At 38.4% G+C, this 22097-nt stretch overlaps 1 protein-coding gene across 4 annotated transcripts in view; it reads right to left on the reverse strand.

The window, feature by feature from the left end:
* nrxn3b (neurexin 3b) overlaps positions 1–22097 on the reverse strand; it is a 494879-nt gene that overhangs the window by 347444 nt on the left and 125338 nt on the right. The window lies entirely within an intron of this gene.

Below are 22097 nucleotides of genomic sequence, written 5' to 3' on the forward strand. Positions count from 1 at the left end.
TCTGGGAGTGGCGAGTAGACCCAAATCTATCTGGGCTCAGTATTCTTAGCATGTTATAGGACATCTAGCTGCTGTATTAGGCCTGGTATTATTGAGAAGTGGTACAAGAAGAAACATGTAGACACGTAAGAATAAGCGGACACTGACACAGTGGAGAGACAGGTCAATGGAGAAAATCTATATTTCAGAGTAGAAAAAAAGGAGTTGTTACAATGTAACACTGAATACATTTTAGAATACAATAAACTAAATTACACAATTAACTGTTATCGTTAACTAGTCCTATCCTTTTAATCAGTACATCACAGATCTTAGTGAGCAAATATCAATTATTGAGCAAGCAAAAAATAAGTAATAAAAACTATCTACTTGACTTCACAAATTGAGCTGTAAGATTGGATATTGTGGGAAGTGTCAGTTTTACGTCATTTGCCTTTGTGTGGTTATATCACATCTGTAAACAAAGAGGAGAAGGTCTAGCTATTACAGAGCATGCATGAAGCGTCGGAGCCATAACTAATGAACATTAACATAATGAATCAATCAAAAAGGAAACCATCTGAGGATCTGATGGCACAACAAAGAAATTTTGTTCAGAGAAGTCAAGGAAGTGACAGGCAAAGCCCGTAATACAACTCGTATCATCATTGGTGTAACGATCACCAGCTGGAGTGCCTCTGAGAGTCACCAGAGGGCACTCCACACCAGACTGATCACATCACAAACTCAACTTCCCATCATGCCGCTTACCTGGGACTGATTGCACATACACCTGCAGCTCATCCACACTCATCTCATACACCTGCAGCTCATTCACATACACCCATATAAACCTCTGTCACTCTTCAGTTCACTGCGAAGTATTGCATTGCCACGGCCTGTAATCACTGAGTGTTTTCCCCTATTCTACTGATCTGTTTATTGACCTTGGATTGTTATCTCGTTTCTGCCTGTTTGCTGCCTGTCTCGACTTGGATTGCTCCTGGATTATTGTCTCTTGCTGCCTGCCCTGAACTTCTGCCTGTGACCTGACTACTCTCTGTGTTTGTTCTCTGATCACCCTGTTTTGCTGTTGCCTGACCCTTGCCTGTTTTGACGTTCCTTGATTAAAAGCTGCAAATGGATCCTACTGAGTCTTCCAATTCATAACAATTGGACTGTCTTTTCAAAGATGGCGTCAACTCTGAGACTTAAATTATTTAAAAACAACCCAGAAATGTCCCTTTTCTTGATCAACAAGTAATATATCTAGCAATCGTTATGTCAATGCCAGTGTTACCTAACTTTTAGTAATTAATTCCAATGAGTCAAAACAACAGCTGAAGACAAAAATTACAATGGAAGTCAATGGAAACCGAAACTGCCTGTTACCAACATTCTTCAAAATGTCTCCTTTTGTGTTTTGCAGAAGAAAGAAAGTCATACAGGTTTGGAATGAACGAAGGTGAGTGACTGATGACAAAATGTATATTTTTTGGGGTGGACTTTCCTTTTAAGGCCCATTCATTTACCCCAAGAATGACACACTTTTAAACACTGATCTAGAATATCCAAGTCAACACCACAACTATTACAATATCTTCGGAATCACTTTCAGAGAATTTTTAGTTAAAAACATTTGTAGTCAATTAAAATCCTTGCTATTTTAAAGTGTGCACTCCACTTATGTTCACAGAACATGAATGAAGCAAGTTGGAGTAAAGAGACTGTTGGTATCAACAGTCCTAATATAGTTATCTTCCTAATATAGTTATCATTATGGCTATCATTCTTGGTGTGACTGACACTTTAATCATGAGTTCTGTGCGCTCACATAATGTAAAACTCATTCATTTGTATTCATCTGTAAGCGTAGAATGGTTTAGGCTGTTATCAGGATGCTGTTTAAAAGTCACATTTTGCTCATTCGTTGTTTCATTTTCATTTTTCATTTTCATTCAAACAAAGATTAATTTGACCAAAGTTATTTTTTATAATGATTTTCCTAGTCTCAATGGGTCTGTGGATGCTGAATTATGTACAAAAACTTGATTTGGAGGTCAAACCTGAAAAGCCTTTTTTCTTTTTTCTTCCTGTAATTCATTCTCTAATAAAGAAATATTGGAAGGGCCTCTGTATGCCTTTAACTTCTGTAAGAAAAGACATATGTAGCAATAGCAAATTGAAGATTGAATTTCCTATATGTATTATGAGATGGAGTACACAATGCCATTGCCTCCAGAGAAGCACTACAATTATCTGCGCAAAAACAAACGTCATATTTGGTGTCATGGTAGAGTTTGTTCATCTCCTGCTGTCAAATGTGCAGACAACATCAGCAGTCACTGAAACTCGAGCCAATAATCATCACCCCAGACTTCCTGTTCTAACCTGTCTGCTGTCACATGACCACTGAGACACATGACCACACAAAGGCCATGAGTGTATCTCGCTCAGAGCAGAAACAACTAGAAAATATGAACAGCATCAGAAACGTCCTGGTTGCGTGAGAACGGAGGACGTAGTCGACGTCGACTGAATGGGATCACGCTAGGGAGCCAGTTGTCTTCGAGTATCTTCAGAACGAGCCAATACACATTGGCGTGTGAGATCTGCATCTCACACTCTGCCTCGCGGCACGGGTATAAATACGGAAGTAGATGCACGCACCACTTGCTTTTCGCTGAGGAGCCGAGCAGAGCCCGGAGTCAGCGGTGGTCCAGCAATAATGGCGAAGGGACTACGTTCTCCGTTCCTTCCTTCAGGATGATTACGCAACCAGGACGTTCCCTTTCAGTCGAGAACGCCAGACGTAGTCGACGTCGACTTCGACTGAATGGGATCCCCCATTGAAAATGCCACAAAAGCTGCCAACTTCTAGTGCCTAGACAAAAGCCTCCTGATCCTCCCGACATCTTCGGCGGAGATAGGACAGGGCTTAGGCCAGGAAGTCACCGCTGTTCCACAAGACCTTAGCTTAGACTTGGATAACAGGGTTAACCTTGGGATTCATACGCCAAGATGATGGCATCCACTATCCAGTAGGCCAACCTCTGCTTGGAGACAGCCTTTCCCTTCTGCTGACCTCCGTAACAGATAAAGAGTTGATCTGAGGTCCTGAGGCTTTGCGTTCTGTCCACGTACAGGTGCAGAGCGCGGACGGGACAGAGAAAAGCCAGGGCTGGGTCTGCCTCCTCCGGGGGCAGCACTTGCAGGTTCACCACCTGGTCCCGAAAGGGAGTGGTAGGAACCTTGGGCACATATCCAGGCCGGGGTCTCAGGATAACGTGAGAGTTGGCCGGCCCGAATTCCAGGCACGATTCGTCGACCGAAAATGCGTGCAGGTCTCACATTCCCGGCCTGCTCAATCGTGCTGCCGACGTGCTCTCACTACAGATTGTGGCCTCGGGAGAATGGCGACTCCATCCTCAGGTGGTCCAGCTGATATGGGATCACATCAGGGCAGATAGATCTGCCTCTCTGGACTCGTCCCATTGCCCAGTTATTTTATTCCCGGACCGAGGGGACCCTCGGCACGGATGCACTGGCCCACAGCTGGCCCTGGGGCTTCCGCAAGTATGCGTTTCCCCCAGTGAGCCTTATTGCACAGCTGCTGTGCAAAGTCAGGGAGGAAGAGGAGCAGGTCTTGCTAGTTCCCCCTTATTGGCCCAACTGGACCTGGTTCCCCGAACTAGTGCTCCTCTCGACAGCCTCTCCCTGGCCCATTCCTCTGAGGGAGGACCTTCTCTCTCAGGGACGGGGCACCATATGGCACCCGCGTCCAGACTATTGGAAACTCCAAAAGACAGTCCTCCTGCTTGCTTTGGCCTCCACCCTCTTGATGGAGGCCAAAGCAAGCAGGAGGACTGTCTTTTGAGACAGAATTTTTAACTCTGCTGCCTGCAGCGGCTCAAAGGGAGGCCTCTGCAGTGCAGTTAGCACCAGAGACAAGTCCCAAGAGGGTATAGAGGGGGGGCGAGGTGGATTTAATCTCCTCGCTCCCCTCAGGAACCTGACGATCAGATCGTGCTTTCCCAATGACTTACCCTCAACTGCATTGTGATGTGCGCCAATAGCGGCAACATACACTTTGAGGGTGGAGGGGGACAGCCTTCGCTCCAACCCATCTTGCAGGAGAGAAAGCACTGAACTGGCCGAACATCTTTGGGGGTCTTCTCGGTGAGAAGAACACCACTCAACAAACAGGTTCCACTTTAGGGCGTAAGCATGCCTCGTAGAGGGTGCTCTCGCAGAAGTGATGGTGTCTACGACTGACTGTGGTAGATCACCTAGAACCTCCGCGTCCCGTCCAGGGACCAGACATGGAGTTTCCAATAGCCAATTGCCCCAGACATCTATCCAAGCACGAGGAAGACGCCAGCCACGAACCTGGAAAACCCCTTTTACGCAACGAAGGGAATCCCGAAAAGGAACACAAAGACAAGCAAATAGCCTCCAGAGACTCTTAAGCTGAACTTGTGTATTTGATATAGATTTAATAACCCACCTAAGAAACGATAGAAGGGTTAAATTGATGGTTCGTTCAGGTCATGTCTTATAAGTGCATATAGAAACTTGGGATTTCATCATCTCACTCTTAAAACTCATTCTTTCCTCACTCTCTCTTTCTTTCTGCAATTCGTATGAATGTGTGTGCGTGTGTTTGTGTTAGATATTAGTTTTATGTGTTAGAATAATCAATAAAGTCTAGTTTGTATTTTAAAGAGAAGTGTTACTTGTGTTATGTGCTTACGAATTTAATGTCTTAAACTGCTGATCTAAGTTACCTTGCTAACAAATAGTATTCAACTATAGTTTGGATATTTGTATCCATTGCAGAGCTGATATAGCCTGGATGCCAGCCGAACTTAGCCCCGCCCACAAAATGTTTAGGTCGGGAAGTTCGGTCTGGACTCGCTCCGTTGAGGAGCTATTATGCCCGAACAAAAATTGTTCGGACCAATCAAATTGTCAGGGCGGGCTTTATACGATGATGGACAGATGAGCAACGTAACGTAATCATCCACGTCACCAACGAGCGCTTGGGTTGAATTCGTTTACAACAAAGATGACTGCCGCTGGAGAATTGTTATTTCACGAGTTCACACTTACAAATAAGTCAGATAGAATAAATGCATATTTGGTATGCTGTCCGAGGAGAGGCTCAGGGCTCAGTATTCGGCCCGAACCCAAAGTAGGCTACTCCCCCCGTATTCCTGGCTGTGGAAGAACAAGCCGAGAGTGAGTGGAGGGATGCTGAAAACTGTCAAGGAATGTTAGGTGAGTTGACAAAGTGAATAAATATATGCTTCCTCTCATGCTGATAGTGTAGACCAGACGGTCATTGTTTGATGACAAGTTGATTGGATTGATTATTTGAACGTGCTCCTCTCGAACTGTTTATAAAACATTATGTGTAGATTCCGCCATCGCGTCTGTTATAGAAGATATCGACAGCGCATTAATTTTAAAAGAGGAACAGAGAACCACGATCAAGGCATTTGTCGATCGGAAACATGAATGAAAAACATACGTTAACTTGCTCCGTTGCTCTGATTGGTTATAGGTCTATCCAATTGAGTGCAGAGGCATTTTCCTTCCTGGTTCGGTTGAAACACGCCCCATAATGGAAGCTCAATGGAGCAGTATCAGACTCACATTCTGACTAGAATCTGAGTATGACGACGTCAGGCTAGAGCTGATAGCTACAGCCGATTCAAATGGACGAGTCATTTGCTCGGTTATAATAAGTGATTCTTTCAAATTCCCTATAAAATAATTAATAATTCCTTTGAGCTAAATTGACCTGTCAGAATCACTCAAATAATCTTACAAACCTATAAAAACAAAATGAACTATGAAATGTCACTTTCATGTAACTCAAATAAAACCAGAATAAGATACAAAGTGGACAAGACTGAATACAGAAGTCATGCATAAGACTTTATGTAAATAACCTCTGTTATGTTATGATTGGCTGGGGGTTCTAAACTTAATTTAGAAAAATCAACAGACAGCACAGAAGATTATAAGCACCAGAAAGAACAATGCCGAACGTCTACGTGTCTATAGTGCAAACACAACAGTGTGGGATGAGTTATGCAACATTGACAATGTTAATGAACTGAAATGAATCAACATTGAACATTGACTTAAGCTGAATAATGACACTATTGTCTTCTGTAGAGCTACTTATAATAACTGAACTTGTTACATAATTGATGAACTTTGCACTGTTATTGAACTTGAGCTGTCTCCTGTAGAGCTGCTTTACAGTTTATTTGTTGTTTTTTTCTTTGTAATATTGATACTCTTTTACTGAACTTGATCTGAATAATGACTTATTCATGAATAATATTTATTAATAATTAATCATGACTATATTCTGTAGATCTGCTTTAAAGCTGAAATTTTATTTGTTTTGTAACAGAAGAATTTGTCAGCTTTGACAGTTTTTTTTCTTTTTTTTTCTTCTTCTTCTTTTTATTACTGCAAAGCTTCTTTAAAACAATCTGTACTGTATAAAGCATTTTATAAATAAATGTTGACTTGTGCTTTGGATATTTCAGATATATCAGCTATTTTGGAAAACCTGCCCCTAACTGCTTCGTGTGATTGGTCGCTGTCAGTTAAACAGAGTAAGAGTTACCTATCCAAAGTAAGTGAGAACATTCTTGGCCCGAATAAACAGGAAACTGGACAAGGCTTTAAGTAGTTTCTTAAAAATCTGACCTTGCAAAACTATATGTAAATTAAATCTGTTGTGATTGGCTAAGGGGATTATTAAAATTAACATAGTTATCAATCTCATGCAACTCTTAAATTGTGCACAATTTTATAAGCGCTGGCAGAATAATGGCAAACCACACACATGACTTAATTACTCCAGGGGTTACTGAAACTTACTATCTTAAAGGGATAGTTCACTAAAAAAATGTATTCTGTGATCATTCATTTGCCCTCCTGTCATTCCAAACTCAAAAGCATAAGCTCAAAATCGAGAGGTTTGTTTGAACATGTCAAGAAAGTATGGTTGAGATTCTGTTGACCATACACTCACCGACCACTTTATTAGGTGCTGTACACCAGATACTCTGTTTGTTAATGCAAATATGTAATCAGCCAATCACATGGCAGCAACGCAATGCATTTAGGCATGTAGACATCAATACGATCTGTTGAAGTTGAACAATGGTGATTTAAGTGACTTTGAACGTGTCACTATTGTTACAGCCAGTCGGGCTGGTCTGAGTATTTCAGAAACTGCTGATCTACTGGGATTTTCACGCACAACCATCTCTAGGGTTTACAGAGAATGGTCTGAAAAAAGCCATGTGCATCAGTTATGTGGGCGAAAATGCCTTGTTGATGCCAGAGGTCAGAGGAGAATGGCCAGATTGGTTTGAGGTGAAATGCAACAGTAACAACTCAACCATTACAATTGAAGTCTGCAGAAGCAGGAGACTAGAGCTGAACGATTTTGGAAAATAATCTAATTGCGATTTTTTTTTTTTTTACCAATATTGTGATTGTGATTTAATATGCGATTTAAAAAAAAAGCTATTTATCTTCTGTATTATTCAACAAAGACAACCAATACATCATAATTTAGTAGGGCTGGGAATCTTTAGGGACCTCAAGATCCATTACGATTCTTGATCTACATTTTATTCTTATTATTTAATCTTGTTAATAAAACTTAATCCTTTTTTTATAATTACATATGTATTTATAAGTACTTTTTTAAAACAATTAAACATTTGTAAGAATTGATTTGAAGATAAAAGCTGAGATAAAACTCACCCTACAATAAAGCAATAAAACACACCCTGGACAGAAGATCTCAAAGAAAGAGCACAGGACATTGTCTTATTCAAACTTTTCTCCTTCCTTATCTCTGCATCACCCTCTCCCTCCTTCCTTCCTTTCCCCCTGATTCAAATCACTAAAAGTTCACTGAGATTGTCTATATATCACATTATGATGTATCTTGTGAATCTATTGTTTTTCCTTTTCATGTTTGGTATCATTTTAAATGTCTCAGTGCGATTGGTAAAATGGTCATAATTTCATTGCAGTCATTGGTATTATGAGAAAGATTGAAAACTTAGGAGAATTCTGTCCTCCTCTTTGGGTGGTGTCTCTTCAAGATATCTGATAATTCTCCCCTCTCCCCCGAAACCAGGTGTTACCCCCTGGGGTACATGAATTGACCCAAAACAACTAAAAAAAATATTTATACAAGCCTTTAGTTTTGGTCTGAGTATTTAAGGGTAAGTGGCAGAGCAGTCTTTGGGAACCTGTAACCAGGAAAAACCCCATGCAGTGTTGTGTCAGTGTCTTCCCGAGGCTTACAGTCGGAACAAACTCACACACCACTGCGTGTCTCTGTCAGGAATGCATTGTTTACTCTTAGTCATCTTTGAGTAATTGATGTCATGTATTTATTATTTCTGAATTGGCTTTTAATCATTTACTTGTGTAATTGGCATGATACATTTTTACCTGACAAATAAAATGTTATATTTTAATTATTCTGCATTATTATGAAATCATTATTTCTAGTAGATTAATGTGTAGTCTGGTGTTTCCGCAAATCTCTTCCAAGATAGATCACACTGAAGGCACTAATGAATGGAGCACGCCATTAAGGAGACCTTCCGATTTCTGACTATCACTGACTTAGCACGTTGCATCTTGCGACTATTAAAAAAATTACACCTTTTGTTATGAGTAAGCACTGCTTACTCTGACTATTTCAGAACTGGCTAAGTTTGTGATTGTGAGCGCACATTTGCGACGTGACGTCTCAAAGTGATACTGGGTCCTTTATTGAATAAATAATTGAAAGTATGAGATACTCAGAATAATCAAAGATCTAAATTAAGTCATAATCAATATTTATGATTATTTTCTAATAAGAAACACATCTAAATTTGATTATCATTTGAAATTGGAGTCAGATTAAGCATAGAGCTAAAGTAATATTGAAACTAAATTCACTGGAGCGCTGAAAAGACATACACGCATTATACCTTCGCCCACACCGTTGGATTTCATCGTTGGGCTTTTCAGACCCCTTTAGCTAATAATAAAAAAAAAAGCAAAAGCAACTAGCGACAAATCGAGCGACTTTTTGGACAAACCTCAGTAACCTCCAAATGCTGCCAGTACTGTCCTGCGAGCGCAAGCTCTTGCTTTCTCCCTGCCGTCACTCTCTCTGCGTCTACCCTGTTCAGTGAATGGCTGAGAGGGGCAGCAGCACATTCATCTGTTGAGCGCACGGCTGCTGACAGACGTGAATTAGCAGTGTTTTTCCACGGACTTATCACTTATCTGCTTTTGTTTTGTTTTATATTTATAGAATTTAGTTTGAACATTTTAATTTCCTTTCTTCTCTTGTGCTTAATACTTGTAATACTCACTATCACAGAGCTTTAGTTCATCCAGTTCCCGAACTCTCTCAATTCAGAACATTTTCCACATAGGCCTATAAAAAATGTAGTCATTCACTATATCATAGCTACTCAAATACAAAATCTATTGTCTGACAAAAAAAAAAAGAAAGTATATATAGGAAATGAGAAGAGCTTTATTTGACAATTGGCTATTTAATATAATATAATATAATATAATATAATATACAGTATATGAGCATTCATTTAGAGAGAAAACACATTAGGCAGGCAGAATGCAAGTACGACACGATGACGTCATGAATATGCTAATTGACGTATGACGTCATCTAGCGACATTTAGCGACTTTTAGGAAAGGAGACTTTCCTTTGAAAATAGTTGGCAACACTGCGAGCAGAGGACAAGAGAATTTGGTTACAAGATACCGAAGAATAAGAAAACATCATATTTGAAGTAAGTTTGTAAGGTTTAACGTCAGGGTGGTTTGCTCTGAATACATTTTATGAAACGCTGTGTGAGTTAATAAGGCTGCAATAGGCTACTAGTTAATCAGACTAAAAAAATCGGTTCACAATTTAGCATAACAATTCATACACTTACACCTGTGCTAGTAATACACGCACATATCATGGCGTGTGTACGTTACAGTATACACTTTTAGCTAATGTGGGGAAGTAGGCTACAGCTGTAAGTGTTCAGCGAGTTAACATTTGGCAGTTTGAAATCGATTAGGTTGCTCAGTTAGGCTACTATCAAATTGGTAACTTAGACTGGTAGTTGATTTTAATGTACAGTTATGAATGTAATTTAAATTACTCTCTCCCTGCCATTGACGAGTTTATGGCTTTCTGTGTTATAAGGTATTGGGTAGTATTACGCATCTCCTGAACGAGTAACTCCAGATCAAAACGCAGGCAAAGAAGCAGAAACAAGCGATATCATAATGCGATCACAATAGGACTGTGAAGTTTTGATGAACTCTATCTACTCATCTGTGCTTTGATCATCATTCTGAATCTGATCTGGATGTAAAAAATTCTTTGAAAAAGTCTTTGATAAAAAAATTCTCAGTTTTTTGCTCATGTTGCTTTTTTTTTTATGAAACTTAGCAACATTAAAGTGTTGATAAAAAAGGATGCACGAAGCTAGAATATATATATATATATATTTTTTTTTTTTTTTTATAAAGCAGATGGTCTGTTCTTTCTTTTGATATATTGCATGTTCAGATATTCATACAACAAAACTTTTGTTGTATGAATATCTGAACATAAATATTTCGGGGTGCCATGATTGTGAAAATGACCAAAAACTCTGGCGGTGGCTGATCATTTTTTTTATTTTATGCTGGCAGTAAAGAGTTATGATACAAACCATAGGCTGTCAAATTTTTGCAAAGGATCAATTAAACATGAAAAGAAAGGGAGAGACAGAGTTATTTTTAAAGAAGCACAAACAGGCAGATAAGGTGCAAACAGACCCCAGCCCTTGCATTCACCACTGGTAGAGCAGCTCCCTACCTGAGGCTAGTCAGAGTCAGTGTGGTCAGACTTCAGGAGCATCTACCAGACACAGGCAGTCAATCACATACTGAATTCAGGAATTTAAGTTGATATGATTTTGTCAAATTAAAAGGATAGTTCACCTAAAAATGAACACAAAACGTATGTTGGTAACCAAATAGTTTAGGGTTCCCGTTGACTTCCATTGTATTTTTTTCTTTCTATACTATGGATGTCTGAGAGAGATCCCATTTTTCAATTTTTTTTATTCACTCAGGGTAGCTTTAATCTCATTCATCCACACCATTTCAATCAAACACAATACATGCATTGTCACATGTTAAGTGTTTAGTGTAGACTGTCATGATCCTGGTTCTTTTCTCTTTTCTCTCTGTCTCCATCTGCTGACTTCTCTCTGTTCCTGTTTCTCCGTTCTCTCTCTCTCACCCGTTATCACTCACTCATCTCCTTCAGCTGCTCCTCGTTCTCTCATCCTCACACCTGCTCTCTATCTCCTGTCATTAGTCTCTCTATTTCTAGCACTATCTTTCTCCTTTTCTCTGTCGGATTATTTTTGCCCGTCACGTATGTTCTTACAATTGTGTTCTACCTACAGAAGATTAGTCCAGTCTTGTCTGGTCTTTATCTGCCGTGTGTTACCTGGTTTGTGCTTTGCCCAGTTACCTGCCGTGGAGAGTAGCAGAGGGTCCGACGCCTCACCAGCTTCCCTGGCCTCGCTATATACAAGGCTTCCGGACCTGCCGCTTCAGTTGCCGTTTGAGTTTTCTCACAGTCTCTACCTGAACATTTCTATTGTGAACTTCCTTTGTTTGATCGGCCACAGCGGCTTTGCCTTATTTCTATTAAAGAACTATTGCACCTGCTTTTCGCCTTTTGGATTCACTCTCTCTCTGCATACCGTGACATAGACAGTGTCTTGTTGCACAATGATTTAATAGAGGAAATCATGACCCATGCATGCAAAATGGGCTGTACAAGACAAAATTGTCAATGCCAAACAACAACAAAAAAGGTTATGCAACAACCATGAAGCACTGGTACACTAGTGTTACTTTTGATTAAAAGAAAGTATCTCTAAAAAGTATTAAAAGTATTAAAAGAATCTCTTATACTAAATATCTTACACTTATCTAATCCCTTTCTAGTGTGTTTTGAAAATATGCTGGGCATTGAAGATAAATTTAAACTAGTAACCCTTAATATTCTTAAATGTTTAATGGTATTTAAATAGTTTCAGTATTTACAATATTAAGAATATACAAAAAAATATTGCATGTTTCTCCCAAAACAAAATTTAAGACATCTGAAGACAAAACTGATAACTAAATGAGAAATATAAGAGAAAATATAAGAATCACCATATTACCCTGAGCTTAGAGAAACTCTGTCAGAGCCATAGCCTTTTTTTGACGCGTTTTTTGACGGCCTGCTTATGGGGCGGGCAGCTAGAGGATCGTTAGGGAAGATTAGATGAATGTGATCATTTATGTTTGGGCCTGAAATCGCTGATACAACCTTTAATTTGTGAAAATGTCTATGTCACTGTCCATCTTTATTATGTGGGTTTAGGGGGCGCTTAGATCTAGGCTATGTACAGAACGTTTTTTGTTTTTTTAAGCGAAAAATTTATTATTTTCAAATATATGCATTTATAGAGTACCCTGGTAAACCAGAGTTCTCGCGAGAGCACACGTTGAATTTGCTGAGCGAGTTACTCTGGTGTCGAGCAATGGAGCTCATTAAAAATGCCCCTCGATCTGAGCTGCACCAATCACATCGGGTTATCTGATATAGGCGGCCAGAGGCGAGCTAAACAGATGACGACAGCGCTGTGACGTCGAAGTCATTAGTAAACATTGCAAGATGGCTATGGCTTTTTCCCAAAAGAGGAACAGAAGACGGCGCTTGAATCGTTCCTTTGCAAGAAGGGTGTTTTTGCTGTTTTGCCGACCGGAAGAGTCTAATCTACCAGTTAGCTCCGCTGGTAGCTAAGCGTATGGGGTTTATTGTTGTGATTGGTCGTAGTGTTATCCAATTGCATGCTGTGAGATTTTCAAATGCATGCTTGGTGCCGCCCCTCGAGCTGGCCGATTTTCATTGACCGACACCAGACCATTAATCTTTTAGATTTAGGTCTGGATTTCCAGGCTATTTATAGTGTGTATAGAAACAATTTATATGTTTTTAAATACAATTATGATTACTGTAGGCTAATATATGTAGCAGGGCATTCAGTTACTTTTGAAAGGACAAAAATAAGGTGTCCGTGTATTTCATTAGACTTTAACTTTGCCAGCTATAAAAAAAATCTAGCATTTCCTCACGTTTTACCACTGATTTTTAGTGACAGTCGATATGCATGAGCCACTGGCGATGACAGTTTCCCCCCCTCCCCTCCACTCCCCTCCCCTCTCCCCTGCCGTGCCATACCACACCCACTCTCCTCCCTTCTTCTCACAGCCACCACGCCCATTTAAGTTGCATTTTTCAAAAAGATTGTGAGCTAGACTTGAGCTGAAAGAGGGGGGTTATATGACCCTTTAACCCCCTGGGGTCGGCTGTATCGCCGGCGATACCAGCTCGCTTTTTTTTTTATCAGTTCAAAAGAGATTAATTTTGCTCTGTTGACTTTGATATTACAAACAAGTTTCATACATCAATCGATTCTGTTAAATGTGTATTATTTTTGTGTATACTCACAATAAAAACAAAGTGTTGTGCTTTTTGCCAAATAAAGAAAAATAAACATGATGCGAGTTCTGCCTTCTCTCTGTCAGTCCATTCTGAAACGCGTCCGGAAATTAACTGTAACTCAGCGAATACTCAGTCAAACAGGCATACAGACACACAGGCATGAAGCTTGAATTATCTTCTTTTAAATGGAGTAATTTATATAAAAAACAAATATTCTCAGCTTGTGAAATCTGTATTAAAAGAGAGCGATTCCAGTCAAGCTCATTAGCGCTCATTCAAATGTAATGTGACCACGCCCCGGAGAGCGCGCGCTATTCAAACGCAAATTCTGAGAACCATTTCAGACCTGTGAAACGCCCACATCAGCTGTAAACACAGCGCGCCGCGAGTGAGGCATAATATAGCCTACCTAATAATCCTGGAGAAAAGTTTCCTCAGAACAGTGCTGATATGAGGAGCAATAGATCCCGCTGAGGAGTGAGGTAGGCTAAGTTATCTTTTCTCAAGTGTTAATGTGGAATAAATAACGTTATGGAATAACGTTAGTGTAGGCCTATGTAAACCGCAAAAAGATGAATCGCGTTTCTATAATATGAATCGCGTGTCTGTGTGTGAAAGAATAAACCGCTTTAATAAACTAAAATGCTTTGCTATAGCCTACTGAGATGAGTAAAAACCGACTGAAATATGTTGAAATAAAATGTCTTTGTATAAGCAACGTATTAAACTGCAAATTAATATTTATATGCCCTAATATTTCATAAAAACAACGTTACAGTCAGGCGAAATATGAAAGACAACATTTTGTTGACTAGATTTGGGTACAGTTTTTACTGTAGAATATACTGCCACATCAAATAAGCTTTTGTTTAGCAATTTCTGCTCATATGTTCTATATATATACAAGATTTTTTATGTTTTTAAAAGAAGTCTCTTCTGCTCACCAAGGCTGCATTTATTTGATTAAAAATACAAACAAAAACAGTCATATTGTGAAATATTATTACAATTTAAATCAGCTGTTTTCTGTGTGGATATATAGTAAAATGTAATTTATTCCTGTGATCAAAGCTGAATTTTCAGCATCATTACTCCAGTCTTCAGTGTCACATGATCCTTCAGAAATCACTCTAATATGATGATTTGAGGATCAAGAAACATTTATGATTATTATCAGTGTTGAAAACAGTTTTTTACAATTTTATTTCATGATGCTATGATGAATAGAAAGTTCAAAAGAGCAGCATTTATCTGAAATAGAAAGCTTTACATTAAACATTAAACACTACCATTCAAAAGTTTGGAGACAGTAAGAATTTTAATTTTATTTTGGGGGGAAATAAATAAAATAAATCAATACTTTTATTCATCAAGGATGAGTTAAACTGATCAAAAGTTACAGTAAAGACATTTATAATGTTAGAAAATATTCTATTTTAAATAAATGCTGTTCTTTTGAACTTTCTATTCATCAAAGAATTTTGAAAAAAAATTGTACACAACTGTTTTCAACATTGAAAATAATAATGAATGTTTTTTGAGCATCAAATCATCATATCAGAATGATTTCTGAAGGATCATGTGACACTGAAGACTGGAGTAATGATGCTGAAAATTCAGCTTTGATCACAGGAATAAATTACACTTTAAAATATATTAAAATAGAAAACAGTCATTTTAAATTGTCATAATATTTCACAATAATACTGTTTTGTTTTATTGTTTTTTATCAAATAAATGCAGCCTTGGTGAGCAGAAGAGACTTCTTTTAAAAACATAAAAAATCTTACCGATCTAAAACTTTTGACCAGTAGTTTATATATATATATAATACTATTTTTGTCAAAAATAAAGTCATCAACTGAGATGTTAGCTGTTCCAATGTTGGCTATATTCAAACTAATGAATACATATGATAAAATGTAGGGCTATAATCTTTTTTTTTACAAAGAAAGAGTACACTTGAAATATTGTTGAAATTGTAATTATTGTTGTAATTGTAACCTTTTTAATAAAATAGCAAAACATATTTACAAGATAGATGTAAGCAAAATCTTAAATGGTCAATATAAGTCTTCTAAATATATATTTTGTCCTTGCATTCATTCTTGGCTCAGTCAGTGTCACACCTGAATGAATGGCTAATTATGCAGAGTCATTACGCATAATGGGTGGGACATTGTATTCTCAGGTGTAAACCACTCCTCCTTCACGCCCCACTCGCATATTGGCTTTCCAAGCAAAACCTGTTTTACACAATTTAAATCAATGTATTGTTTTATTGTGAACGATAAAGCAAGACTATTTTCACATCATTTTGAAGCCAGAACTCGAAGCGACAACATCCATTAGTCAAAAGTCTTATTGACGCATCTTTCATTTTTATTTTTTTCAATAACCATGCATAAACATTATTCTCTTAAAAATACAAACATCTACATACATGTTCCTCACATATTATGCTAGCCCTGTTTGTGCTATATAGAGTGAATTTACACCTTTGCCATTAACATGTTTATAAATAACTGAAAAAAGAACAAATGTCAGGGCATGTCAAAACATCCCAAGGGCCCCAAAAACACATCAGACCCCAGAGGGTTAAAGGTGAAAAACCCCAATGGCATAATTGTTTTTAAAATAAAGTGTATACTTTTATTTCACCTAAGGAATTTTAGGAGAAATATCAGAGACACTGTTGATACTAAAATGAGAGATATTTGAGAATTACACTGAAGTCTCCTAAGCTTAAAAAGAGCAACCTCTGAGCAATACAATATTTTGTTTAATGGAGACTCGAAAGAGATCGCAGCAAGATAATAAAACAAATGTTCTGTTTCTTCTACCACATTCTAAGTTTTGACTATTTTCCCCTCAAATATCTCTCATGTCTCATTTGTGTATACTTTTATTTCTCCTAAGGAATTTTAGGAGAAACATCTGAAATGCTGTTGATACTAAAATAAGAGATATCTGAGAATCACAACTAACTCTCCTAAGCTTCGGAAAAGCAACCACTGAGCAATATTTTTTTTTTCCCTCTGCCAGCATCTCTTAACGCACAGCACATTGAAGCAGAAGAGCTACAGCAGCAGAAGACACACATCGGTGACACTCCTTTCAGATAAGAACAGGAACCTGAGGCTACAAGTCACACAGGCTCCCCAAAACTGGACAATAAAAGTTTGAAAAAACATTGCCTGGTCTGATGAGTCTCGATTTCTGCTGTGATATTCAGATGATCGGGTCAGAGTTCGACGTAAACAGCATGAACGCATGGATCCATCGTGCCTTCTATCAGCGGTCCAGGCTGCTGGTGGTGTAATGATGTGGAGGAGATTGTCTTGCCACACTTTGAGTCTCTCAGTACCAACTGATCATCGTTTAAACACCACAGTCTACTTGAGTATTTTTGCTGACCATTTCCATCCCTTTATGACCACAGTGTACAACCTGATGTCTACTCCATGTCACAAAGCTCGAATACTCTCAAACTGGTTTTTGAACATGACAGTGAGTTCATATGGCCTTCACAGTCACCAGATCTCAATCAAATAGAGCTGCTTTGGGATGTAAAGGATGGGAGATTCACATCATAGATGTGCAGCCAACTTATCTGCAGCGGCTGTGTGATGCTATTATGTCAATATGGAACAAAATCTCTGAGGAATGTTTCCAGTACCTTGTTGAATCTATGCCATGAAGAATTAGAGCAGTTCTGAAGGCAAAATGGGGTCCAACCCAGCCGGTACCAGCAAGTTTTACCTAATAAAGTGGCCAGTAATGTATGATCCTATTAAGATCCTAACAGAAATGGTTACTAAACATTGTTACTAAACAAATAAGATACAATACTATAGCTGAGATTTTTCTGTATTACGGGCCTTGCAGAAAATCACATAATGTTTTGTGGTACATTTGACATTCAGCCAAAAAGTTTGGACCCTTCATCAACGTTGTCATAAAATGGAGTGTGTAAATGAGGAACAATCTCTATCTCAGAGGACGCTTTGCTACACTCGCCCTAGCTTTAACTGAAATAAAGTGCCTGCCCTTTTTAGTACTCCTTGGGTAATTCTAACTCTGCAAGTCTTTCATCACTGTTGGCACAGACTGTGTCTCAGAATGTGGCAGGGACAGGCACACGGGCATCCACAGCTACGCAACTGATATTAATAGCTGGACTGGGGATAAAGAGAGAGAGAGAGAGAGCAGAGGAGAAACCAGTGGCAGATTAAACAGCAGAGACAAGGTGACCTTTCATTATGATGGTTATTATAGACCACCCGTGTGTGTCGGGTACTGCGAGCTGTGAGTGTATGTTTGTGTGTGTCTCTACATATGTGTGTGCATTTGTATGTGCTAGCTCCTAATGGAATCTACCTCTGGAGGTGGAAAACTCAATGAACGCAGCCATGAATGACCCTTTAGAAAAGGTAGGGTGTTTACTGCATGAAACAGCTATTTGGTTTCATAATTACATCTAATGATGGAGCCAACGGTGAAAGTCAATAAATGAAAACAGCCACTGGCAATTGCAACAAAAAAGACACCACAGTAAATACATAACGTGAGTCTATATACAGCATCAAACAATGGCATAAAGTATGCACATCCAAACTAATGAGAATCAGTCTATGTAGTAGATCAATTGAAATATAGATATATAATATATATTTTATATATTTATAAATCTCACCCCAAAGTATTTTAATATATATATTAAAATACTTTTGGATGAGATTTATAAATATATAATAACCAAATTAAGACATATCAGTGAATGGATTTAAAAGACTTTGGGATGATATATATATATATCATTTGGGATATATATATATATCATTTGGGATATATATACAGTATATATATATATATATATATATATATATATATATATACATATATGTCTCAGCTTGTTCCCGGTCCTGCATTAAGTGCTATGAGTTATGTGGTAGTACATTATCTTAGATTTTCTCTTGTTTGGTGTGTAGATATTAAAAGTCTCCTTGAGTTTCTCCTTCATCGTGCGCTTTATTACAGCCACCTACCCGTGACAACTATAAGGCTGTTACCAATCAAATTAAATAATTTACACTGGATAATTACAACTGCATTAAATAATGTTATGAGTTTGTTTTAATAACCTGCCTGCAGTCGAAAGAAATCGTTTTTATGTCAAGTTTGTGAGTCTGTTGACTTATTAATGCTGTAATACATTACATGATCTTTACCCAGATTTTTACCCTTTACCCATATGCAGTCTTGGTCAACTTGGCACTGCCGAAAGGCAGAGTTTGAGCAGTCAGAGTTGAAAGATTTCACAGAAAACTGTGTAGTGTATGATGGGAACAGTCTCTGAATGTTTTGCTTCTAGTTCACAAATGTAATGCCAATAACCTCCAGTTGTATTCTGTACAGACCTTACTCACTGCATCTACTGACCCAAGGGTGCATCCAAATGTGTCTTATTTTTTCGCAGCTAACAAGGAGACACTGCATTAACTACTGTTTGTTTCCATTTGTCATGCATCTCGTCATGTAGTGTATTCCAGCCTTTCTTGTGTATTCCAGTGTTCTTGTAGCCTGGAAATCCAGACCTAAATCTAAAAGATTAATGGTCTGGTGTCGATCAATGAAAATCGGCCAGCTCGAGGGGCGGCACCAAGCATGCATTTGAAAATCTCACAGCACGCAATTGGATAACACTACGACCAATCACAACAATAAACCCCATACGCTTAGCTACCAGGGGAGCTAACTGGTAGATTAGACTCTTCCGGTCGGCAAAACAGCAAAAACACCCTACTTGCAAAGGAACTATTCGAGCGCCGTCTTTTGTTCCTCTTTTGGGAAAAAGCCAAGTCTAACTCGTTCATTGTAGCGGCCAAAGCCGTTTCAAACCACTGCTATTTATCCATAGGCATCTTGCAATGTTTACTGATGACTTCGACGTCACACGCTGTCGTCATCTGTTTAGCTCGCGTCTGGCCCGCCTATATCAGATAACCCGATGTGATTGGTGCAGCTCAGATCGAGGGGCATATTTAATGAGCTCCATGGCTCGACACCAGAGTAACTCGCTGAGCAAATTCAACTTGTGCTCTCGCGAGAACTCTGGTTTACCAGGGTAGTGTTCTTGTATTCCATCTGTGATATTTGTTCATTTTGATCAATGTACACATGTGTAAGACAGCTAGCTGTGGTCTGCTGCATTGTATCTCACAGTTTGAGCATCACCGAGCACCATTCTTACGATCACATGCCAATTTAGCAGTTGAAAAGGGTTAAAAACATTTAAAAATATCATTATCTGCTATATCATCTATATCTCATATCACCTATATCATTTTCATATTCAATTTTTATATATAATAGATCGCTTGACTCTGTTACAGAACCCACTGTGTCCGTCTTCACTCCATCACAGTTATATTGAAAATCACTAGTGTTCAATAGGCAAAATAGGCATATTTTTCTTCATAAACATTACAGCTTGTGTATTTGGACACTTTCTTGTTCTCAAATGTTAGTGAAACATGTTCATAGTTAAAGGGGTCATATGGTGCTTTTTAACATTTCTCTTTAGTGTGAAATGCATCTGTTTGTGCATGTATAAGATCTGCAGAGGGATTTATTCAGTCTAACAAAGAACACTGGCTCCTGCTGAAAACACCTCGATTGAAGTTCCGATATTACTTCCTGAGATGTCTACGTCACGTGCTAGTAATATTAGCCTAGTGCCCGCCCAAAGGCATACGCAAATAAAGAAGGTGAGGCTTCAGTAAATTGTAGTGTTGTTGCCATGTCGTGGAGAAGCTGTGTGTGTGGATGTAAAAGCAAAACCCATTTGTTTGGCCTTCAAAATTGGATGAAATTAGGAGACAGTGGTTAAAGGTGTAGTAAGCGTTTTTTTGAGAAACGCTGATGAAAGTGCATCGAAAAGTAATTTTTTGGGGGGTTGATTTCAAATATCAACAGTGTTCAACAATGATTTTGAAAAATCACCCAACAAAGTATGTTTCGGCTGAAGTGTCAGGCAGCAGAGATTGTGTCAACTAGACTCTCCCCTATTCTCATCGACACAACAGCCATCAGCACTGATCCTCAACAAACCCGTCTCCATACCGACAGGATGACTCCGATCTTAATCCAGATGGAACTGGATAATATTCTGATTGTTCCGATCCAATCTGACTTCTGACCTATAATGCTGCCTGAATCATAATCATAAACTGTTCGTTCGTTGGCCAGAGGAGAACTGCCTATATATATATAAATTAACTAAAATAATAACTTCTTTACAACAAAAATGAGACATCACTGAACAAACTTTGGACTGTGATGCTATTTTCTTCTGGAAACAAACGTTGTTGCATTATTTTCCTGTTATCTCTGTAAAGCTGCTTTGAAACAATCTCTATTGTAAAAAGCGCAATATAAATAAATGTGACTTGCCTACAGCAGATCTAGAAGAAAATAGTGCCATAGTCCAGCTTAAATAAGTTCAGTGATTGTTCATTTTTGTTGTAAAAAAGTTAGTAATTTTGTTAATCTATACAGCCGCTCTGGAGAAAACAGTGATGTCATCATCCAGCTCAGTTTAGAGCTGTATTGTAAAAAGCGCTATATAAATAAATTAAAAGGTGAAAAATCGCATACTGCACCTTTAAGATTCATTTATAACATTGTTCCTGAGCAGTTAAACCTAAAAGTTAGCTTGTGTACAGCACATTTTATGGAGGACAGCTTCCTGATCCTGGGAGAGTACAACGTCAGCAATAAACACCTAAATAAATTAGAAATATACACTTCAGTATGTTTTTAAACTGTATTTTACAGTTGCCACTTCATGATACAAAGTTGTAACAGTGAAGAAGACAAACCGCAATAACATATACAGTATCTGAAAGATAAGAGAGTTGTCTTTCAGAATCTGACTACGGCTCGAACTGATACGTCGGTAATACTGACGACATTATTACCTGTGTTTACAATTGCTTTAGAAGCTTTGGAAGCTGAAGCTTGCGATTATGGAAAGGGTTACATTTCTGACACACGCTTGAGGTTTTAGGCCAATCACAATGCACTGGGTCAGATGGCCAATCAGAGCACTATAATATTTTATTCTATTACACCTGATAACAAAAATAATGAACTTTTAAAATAGCATTATATGACCACTTTAATATGTTGAACTACCTGTGGTTACACTGTTAGGACATCTTTTTGAACTTGACAAAAACTGACATTCACTAAAACCACATTGAGACCAGTTGCTTAAAAGTGAGGTCAGTTCTGCTAAAGTATAATTTGCATGCAGATGCCATTTTTGATATTTTCTTATCTATTTCAAACATTTGTAAGCATTACTTGTGTGTTCAAAAACTTTTTAGGGTCTCTGAATCAAATTAAAGGGCAATAACCTCCCAAAGGCTTTTTCGTGATGCCAATTATACAGTGTGCATGTGTGTGTTCCTGCGTGCA

Source organism: Leuciscus leuciscus, assembly GCF_965113295.1.
Source record: "Leuciscus leuciscus genome assembly, chromosome: 19".
Lineage (NCBI taxonomy): Eukaryota > Metazoa > Chordata > Actinopteri > Cypriniformes > Leuciscidae > Leuciscus > Leuciscus leuciscus.